Genomic DNA, 9,016 nt, shown 5'->3' with positions numbered 1-9,016 from the left:
TGACTCTTGGATTATAAGCCTCTTTTTATTTTTAAGATTTAAAAAATGTTTTATCCATATGAGAGCCCAACTTGCATGCATGTCTGGGCACCACATGCATGTCTGGTACCTGAGAAAACGGTGAGCCTCCTCATGGGTGGAGATAATCAAACCCTGATCCTCTGCAAGAGCAACAAGTGCCCCTTACCACTGAGCCAATTCTCCAGCCCCCCCCCCCAAAGCCTCTCGTTAGCATTTCACAACACTGTTGCAATTCTCTAAACTGTGGAGGCTCTGGGCCCACGGTTTCTGCAGCTAGTACCTTTTTGGGGTCTTACAGCAAATCTCTCCTCAAAGCCTGCTATCTAAGATTATTGTTATTGTTGTTGTTGTTTTGATGATGATGATAGTGGTGATGGTGAGGAGGAGGAGGAAGAAGAGGAAGAGGAGGAGGAAGAAGAAGAGGAGGAGGGGGGAGAGGAGGGGGAGAAGGAGGGGGAGGAGGAGGGGTGGAAGGAGACAAGACCGTCTCACTATGCATCTCTGGCTGGCTGGCCTGGAGTTTACTATGTAGATCACAGAAGCCACAGATTCTCATAGCTCCGCCTGCCTCTGCATCCCAAGTGCTGGGTTTAAAGGCGTGCACTGCCACACCCAGACTACATAAGACTCTTGTTTGATTCTCTGCAGATTTCAAACACTCTACATTGTTCAAAAGTGCTTATGATGACATCTTCTCATGCTCCATCATCCTTTGTGCATGAGCTACCAACATTTCCCCAAAAGTCCTCACTTAATCCTGCCAAATTCTATAATAATGGCTTTTAAATCTAAGGATACAAAGAATCAGCTAGAATCACATCAAATAAAGATGTACAGGCCCTAAACCCCAGCATTCTAAGTAAGTCTGGAGATGGGCTTTGGAATCTTCTTTCCAAGTTCTTTTGACGTTTTGATGGCGTCAGTGTGGAGCCCACATCTGGAGAACATTGTCCTGAAGAGCAGTGTTTTAGTTAAGGTTTTATTGCTGTGAAGAGACAGCATGACCACAGCAACTTTTTAAAAAATTTACTTGCTTTATTTATATGAGTACACTGTAGCTGTCCTCAGACACACCAGAAGAGGGCATCAGATCCCATTACAGATGGTTGTGAGCCACCATGTGGTTGCTGGGAGTTGAACTCAGGACCTCTGAAAGAGCAATCAGTGCTCTTAACCACTGAGCCATCTCTCCGGCCCCACAGCAACTCTTACAAAGGAAAACATTTCATTGGTGCTGGCTTACAGTTTCAGAGGTCCAGTCCATTATTGTCATGGTGGGAAGCATGGCCGTGTTCAGGCAGACATGGTGCTGGAGGAGCTGAGAGGTCTACATCTTGATAGGCAGGCAGTAGAAGGAGCCAGTGTGCCAAACTGGGCATAGCTCAAGGGTAAGAAAGCTCAAAGCTCACCCCATAGTGACACACTTCCTTCAGCAAGGCCACACCTCCTAATAGTGCCACTCCTTATAGGCCAAGCATTCAAACACATGAGTCTACGGAAGCCAAACCTATTCAAACCACCTCAGATAGTGTTCCCCAACTTCCCTGGTCCAAGAGCCTCTCAGGATCTTAGTTAACAAGATTCTGGGGGGCTGGAGAGATGGCTCAGTGGGTAAGAGCACCCGACTGCTCTTCCGAAGGTCCAGAGTTCTAATCCCAGCAACCACATGGTGGCTCACAACCATCCGTAACGAGATCTGGCGCCCTCTTCTGGAGTGTCTGAAGACAGCTACAGTGTACTTACATGTAATAAATAAATAAATCTTAAAAAAAAAAAAACAAGATTCTGATTCAGTAGGTCTGCAGCTCTGCAATTTGCGATTTTTAAGTAATTACTTTTATTATTTTATGTATCTGGGTGTTTTGTCTGAAAGTAGGTATGTGTACCATATGCATGCCATGCCCATGGAGACCAGAAGGGGGCACTAGAACTGAAGCCACAGATGGTTATGAACCTCTATGTGGGTGCTAGAAATGGAACCTGGACCTTCTGCAAGGGCAGCCAGTTGTTTGAACCACTGAGCCATTCCTCCCTCCCCAGTGTGAATTGTTAATAAAGAAGATCTTATAACTTCTACTTTCTACATGAGAAAACTGAGACTTGGGGTAATGTCTCCATAGTCTCACACCTGGTTGACAGGGGCAGAACTAGAGTCCAGCTGCCTTGGAATCACTCCAGTGATCTTCCTATTAGACCCCAAAGTCATACCATACAGGGACTCCTGAACGTAGGCAGTTGATAGGTGCTTGCTAAAGTACATATCTTACTTTCTAGGCCCCACACAGGGGAAGAACTATTTCCAAAGGATATTTACATTCCACTTTACCCAGCCTCACCCTGAAGCCTGTAACATAGTGCTCTGCCCTAGGGACTCAACAGATGTTTGTGAGCAAATGCATATAATATGATTACTGGACTGTGCACAGCTCCATCAGCGACCTCTGGCTGTGCTCCAGGCTGTAAACGAGCTTCCCAGAACTGATCTGGATACTGCAGCTATGGTCTGACCCAAACTGTGTACAGCAGAGCTCCTGCAATCTTAAAGGAACTGCTGCCTGTGCTGGGGTCCAGACCTGTTGGAATGACATGAGCCCTCTTAGGAGCTGGCAGGACGGGCTACTGATACCTGGTCCTTCTTGCTAGTTCAGCATTTATTTTGGCTTCCTCATGACTTCCCAATCAGTGTGGAAGCCAGAAGGTGTCAGATCCCCTTGAACTGGCATTCCAAAAGGTTGTGAACCTCTGTGTAATTCTGGGAATCAAACCTGGGTCCTCTGGAAGAATAGTCAATGCTCTTAAGCTCCAAGCCATCTCTCCAGCCCCTAGCCTCCCATTCTTTAACAATTACAACTCTGTTCTACTCATAAGCTGCACTGGGCTCTGGAACAGACCGCAGATCACAGCTTCCCCCTATTCTGTGTGTTTGGACTTGTCCCCAAAAGTCTTACGGAGATTCAATGAAGCTGTGGTTATCTGAAGGACATTAGGTCCATCAGCATTCTATTATGGACAGGGAAAGAGCTCACAAGGCCCCACCCTTGTCTGAGGGACAATGGACAGTTAATTGTGGCTGGGATGAGAGATTTGGCTTTCTTTAGTGATGTGGCCTTTCATAAACTTCCCGTACACCACTAAATAAGCCCCCACTTATATTTGTGCAGGAAGGCTTGATTAAACTTGAACACACACACACACACACACACGGGAGGCTTGGGGGGAGGCAAGTTGCTATGAAGAAGGATTTCAGTGGGAAGCATGGTGGTGAAAGAGAGTAATGGGGTGTGTGAGAGTGACTGCAATTCATTGTGCACATGTATGAGACTGGGAAAGAATAAAAATAAATTTAAGAAAAGTGTATCAACCAAAGACGCAGACAGTCTGCTCCTACTTCCTATGTGTGCACTGCTTACTGCCTGTTAAGACACTCTATTGGAATGGATAAGCTAGCTAAAGTCTCAGCACCCAATTAGGCAGGTATTCTTATTGTCTCTGCAGTGTAAGTTAAGTAACCTGCCTCTGTCACAGTGAGGGAGAGCAAGGACAGGAAGCCTGGTTGCAGAGGCTGCACTCTAAACCACAAAAGGACACTCTCTTCCCTAGCCCTGTTTTGCTCTTCCAGCTAGCTTGTGAACTTGGCTGTTAACGTCTCTTATAACACAGGCAGTTTGATGCTCTCTTATTATAGGTAAGGGCCAGATCAGCCAAAATTATAATTAACATAACTAATTAAGAACAGTATAAATGCCTGAAATTCCTCAAACCTAATTGAACTGGATGCAGAAAGCATAATAACACTGGGCATGGTGACACATGATTTTAATTTCAGCACTTGGGAGGCAGAAATAGGTGGGTTTCTGTGTGTTTGAAGATATCCTGATCTATATATAATGAGTTCCAGGATAGCCAAGGTTATGTAGAGAAAGCCTGTCTCAAAAAAAACAAAAAACAAAAAACAAAACAAAACAAACAAAAAAAAAACAACAAAAAAAAAACCAACCAAGAAAAATAAAACAAACAAACAAAAAACAAAAAGAAAGAAAGGATAGAGGAGAAAGACCTGTTCACCCCAAGAGTTAGTCAAGCGGCCACAGATCAGAGAGAGAAATCCTTAGCTACTCATTTAACAATTTTTCGTCTGTAAGTGGGAAAACCATAACGTTCTAAACTGTAATATTAAGCTCTCCAGATACAATGCAAACTAGTCAAGAATCTGTATGGTATGAAAATTAGCTGAGAAGTCTCAGAGTTAGCTAAAATTTAATTTTAGACTTAAAAGCCTTTAAAAATCAAAAGAGAGGGTTGCATGAACAGGAAAAGAAAATATGTTCAGGTTCATGACAAAAAACTTAAAAAAAAAAGCCAAATCCCCTTAAAAAGATCGCACTTGGGGAGGGAGCTGCAGGGGATTCTTGTTTGTAACCATGCCTCAGAAATGATCCTGGTCAGGTACAGGGAGACTGTGGTAGCAGAATCCTGTCCTTCAAGGATGAAATAACAGTTTGGACTATGAAGTTGTCAGATATATTTCCAAGAAACGTCCATTTGGTGACTCAGTGCAGGACTATGTGAGTATCAAAAGTCAAGACAATGTTCATCATTTAGCTGCCTGGAACAATCATTCCATAAGTCAGGGCAGCTATAGATTAAACGAAACACTGTTGGATAGGTTTGATAAATCCAAGGAGCCCAGAGCACTGTACACTGTCTATGGTACCTCCTCTGGCCCACATCATCCATCCATTTTCAGCCTCCAGTTAACTTGCTCATCCTTGTGGTTTCTGCAGACCACCCAGAGCTTTCAGGAAGTGTGAATGGTTGAGGTGACAAGGGCAAGTGTGAATGACAAAAAGGGAGTGTGACACCAACTGTCTAAAAAGAAGGAATTACTCACCCCTAGGATGGGAAAGACATCAATGTATGAGTATGTTCAGAACCGAGTAAGGTACAGAACAAAAAAAACAAGTGATAATTTATAAGGTGGGAAGTGGTCGCAGAAATTCCCTTATAAAAAGAGCCATCAGAAATGAAACAAAACGGGAAATGCAAAATGCATGTGAACTTCTTGATATAAGAAGAGTGCACACCAACAGTGAGCGCTAAACTTTTATCCCTTTAAACAATTCTTTTTTGTTGTTGTTGTTGTTTTGTTTTTTTTCGAGACAGGGTTTCTCTGTATAGCCCTGGCTGTCGTGGAACTCACTTTGTAGACCAGGCTGGCCTCGAATTCAGAAATCCACCTGCCTCTGCCTCCCAAGTGCTGGGATTAAAGGCATGCACCACCACCGCCCATCCCTTTAAGCAATTCTTGACCTATGTCCTTTTAGTTGACTGTTCCAAGATAACCTCAAATTTTTATAAGTCCTGCTTTCTGGAGATGCTGTAAGAACACAAATGTTACAGCTATTACTCTACAAAATGAAAAAAAAAAAACACTTAAAATATCCAGTTTAGGGGCTGGAGAGATGGCTCGGTGGTTAAGAGCACTGATTAAGCTCTTCCAGAGGCCCTGAGTTCAATTCCCAGCAACCACATGGTGGCTCACAACCATCTGTAATGGGATCTGATGTCCTCTTCTGGTTTGTCTGAAGACAGCCACAGTATAATCATATACATAAAATAAATATATCTAAAAAAAAAAAAAAAAAAAAGCACCCACTGGGACTGGAGAGACTCTCAGCAGTTAAGAGCATCTACTGCTCTTGCAGAGAGGAGCTAAGTTCCCAGCATCCACATCAGACATTCACAAACTCCAGCTCCACAGGATCCAACACCCTCAAGGGCACCTACACACATGGTACACCCCCCTACACACACACACACACACACACACACACACACACACAAACTAGATTTTGGATTCTTGCTTATTATTTTTAATTTTAATTTTTAAGGTGGGACTTTATATAACCCATGCTGGTCCTTATCAAACTGAGGTGTCTTGAATGTTAGGCAAGCACTCTACCAACTAAATATATCCCCAACCCCAAATTTTTGTGTTCTCCAGACCCAAAAGTTAGCATCCTTAAAGGGTGTCTTTCCCCACCATTCTCTACTTTGATTCCAATGGTCAATATCAGTCAGTCCAACAGAAGAAAAAATACTCCTAGTGTGGAGGGACTCAATCCATCCAGTCTCATAAGCTAGTAGATGCATGCGGCCTCTTTTGTTCAAGCCCTGAGCTAGACAAATAACCTTTGAAATTGTAGTTAGCAACACTGAGTTGATCTATTCCAGCAAGAGGAAATAAATGCAGACTATAAATAACCTGTTGCTATTTATCCTGCACAGGTTGTCTTTTGTTGTGAATTAATAGATAGTTGTTTGGCCTCAAAAGCAGCTGTGGGAGAGTTATTATGAGTCAATTCTCTATACAGTGCCACCCAAAGGACTTCCTGGGACAATGCCTTGTTCCACTGGGTAGCTGGCCACATGTCACTGCTATTTTCAGCGTGGCTAGGAAAACCGAAGATGTGGTTTCTAATGCTATTTATTTGTAATTAATTCCAATAGTCAAATGTGCTGAGTAATGGCTGTGCCTCTTGTGACTCAACACATGGTCTGTGGATCCAAAGCACTAATATCTCGCATGTTAGAAACACAGGCTACTGGGCCCCTCTCTGGACTAGTGATTCAGAATCTCACTATTAACAAGAGTCCTCAGTGGTTTGTATGCATATTTTTGAAAATTTATGTGTACTTGAGATTAAAAGAGACTGAAGAGCTATCCAAATTACAGATACCAACTCTTTTGTTGTTTGTTTGTTTATTTGTTTGTTTTTCAAGACAGAGTTTCTTTGTGTAGTCCTGGCTGTCTTAGAACTCTCTCTGTAGACCAGGCTGGCCTAGAATTCAGAGATCACCTGCCTCTGCCTCTCTGCCTCTGCCTCTCTGCCTCTCTGCCTCTGCCTCTGCCAACTATTATGATTAAAAGGGTGTACCACAACCACCTGGCTTAGGTACCAACCCTTAAAACTGATGTCCAGCTCAAAGGGCCCTTTTCTTTTTTGTTACCTTGTTTTCCCTACCTTCAAACACAGTAGAAAGAGGAATGGGATAGACGGATAGACAGATAGAAGGATAGACGGATAGATGAGGGCCTAGAATGCTGGAGTCTGAAGGAAGTGTAGGGGAGGGCAAAACAGAGTAGGAGGAACATGTATTTTTCCAGGGATATTTGCATAAAATACAATGATAGTATTTCCTTGTCAGCTATTGAATAAGGATAGTGGATTTATAGGCGTTCATTGCATACTTTCAGTATGATTGAAAATTTTTCAAAATTAAAAAATAGATGCAGCCGGGCGTGGTGGCGCACGCCTTTAATCCCAGCACTCGGGAGGCAGAGGCAGGCGGATTTCTGATTTCGAAGCCAGCCTGGTCTACAAAGTGAGTGCCAGGACAGCCAGGGCTACACAGAGAAACCCTGTCTCGAAAAACCAAAAAATAAATAAATAATGCGTTGGGCAGTGGTGGCGCACATCTTTAATCCCAGCATTTGGGAGGCAGAGGCAGATGGATTTCTGAGTTCAAGGCCAGCATGGTCTACAGAGTGAATTCCAGGACAGCCTACATAGAGAAACCCTGTCTCGAAAAAAAACCCAAAGGAAAGAAAGAAAGAAAGAAAGAAAGAAAGAAAGAAAGAAAGATGCAACTTCAGAGACCATGTGTATGATAACAGCTTCAAGAGGTCCCTCAGCAATCCTCTTCTACTGGAATTTATGCCCTTGTGTGATCTCTTTCCATCAGGATCTGTCTTTGTGAACAAAGTGGAGATGGCAGCAAGACTTGAAAGAGCTGGGTCATTGTGACTTCTGTCTTGCAGTCTCTTGAATCTCTCACCTGCCAGAAGCTGTCCCATTAGGGCACTTAAGTAGTCTTGAGACCTGACCTGGAGAGTTTCTTGACAACAACGGCCAACCATCTGAGGGACTCATGTGACCCTCTGTGAAAGCTGACCCTCCGGTCCCAGTCAAGTTTTCTGATGACGAGCTTCCACATGGCATGTACCTGCAACTGAGAAATACCCTAGCATGCGTCTCTGGTATCTCTGGCCAACAGAAATTGTGTTTCACAGCCATTGATTTCCTGATTCCTCTTTCCTTCTCCTCCAAAAAGGACTACCCACCCTTCTCGACTTTTCACCATGCCCGGAATAAACAGGAAAGGGGGAAAAAAATCTTTTCAGATCTTGCATAAGTTTAATGTGCTAATACCCCTAGAAGAGATAATACAGTCACTTAAATTCACAGATTTCTCATGGGAGAAATCTAGCTTTTTTCTTTTTTAAACTCTTAGCAAGCTAATTTGTTGAGAGGTTAATTTCAGGTGTGGTCTTGCTACTGTAAAAGACTGGAAAGAAAAACTTGCTAATTTCTCCCTCTGTGCCCACTATCTCAAGAATGAATTCTTGGATGACATGGTCTTGGTCATTCCTGGGCCTTGCCCCCAATCATCAATTTTCATACTTTGATTACCAGCTTCTTTGTGCTTAGGGAGGCCATCTTACAGAAAACACCTCAACGCCCACCACTGGTCTTCACCTTTGAGAATTAATAGAGAAAGTATCAAGATCTGACAACCAGGAAGTGCAGGTACTGTTTCGGGAAGAAGATAAATGGGAGAGCTGGATAGGACGGGAAGTGGGGAGGCAAAGTAGGTTGTCTGTGGAAGGACACGCCTCCCAAGTCCAGTCGTGACTAGCAAGCTTGCAGGCTAAGCAGCTGTGTTCTTCAATGGTACTCCAAGAAGTATAGACCAGTGGCATCAAAAATAGAGAGGGAAGAACAAAAACAAAAACAAAAAAGCAAAATAAAGCTCTTCTCCCAAATTTTAGTGACTTCACAGCTCCGCAGAGAAAGCAGAAGGAACGTTAAAAAAAAAAAAAAACGTGACTAATGAATTTCCCGCCAACACTGACAGCGGGAGACGAGCCAGATTTCTTTAATTTGGAAAATTAAAAGACGCGTGCCGCTTCTTGCCCCGGAGTCAGTTCACT

This window comes from Mus caroli, unplaced genomic scaffold, assembly GCF_978045245.1.
Source record: "Mus caroli unplaced genomic scaffold, Mus_caroli_1 scaffold_3, whole genome shotgun sequence".
In the NCBI taxonomy this organism is placed as follows: domain Eukaryota; kingdom Metazoa; phylum Chordata; class Mammalia; order Rodentia; family Muridae; genus Mus; species Mus caroli.
Note: the sequence above shows the minus strand (reverse complement) of the source record.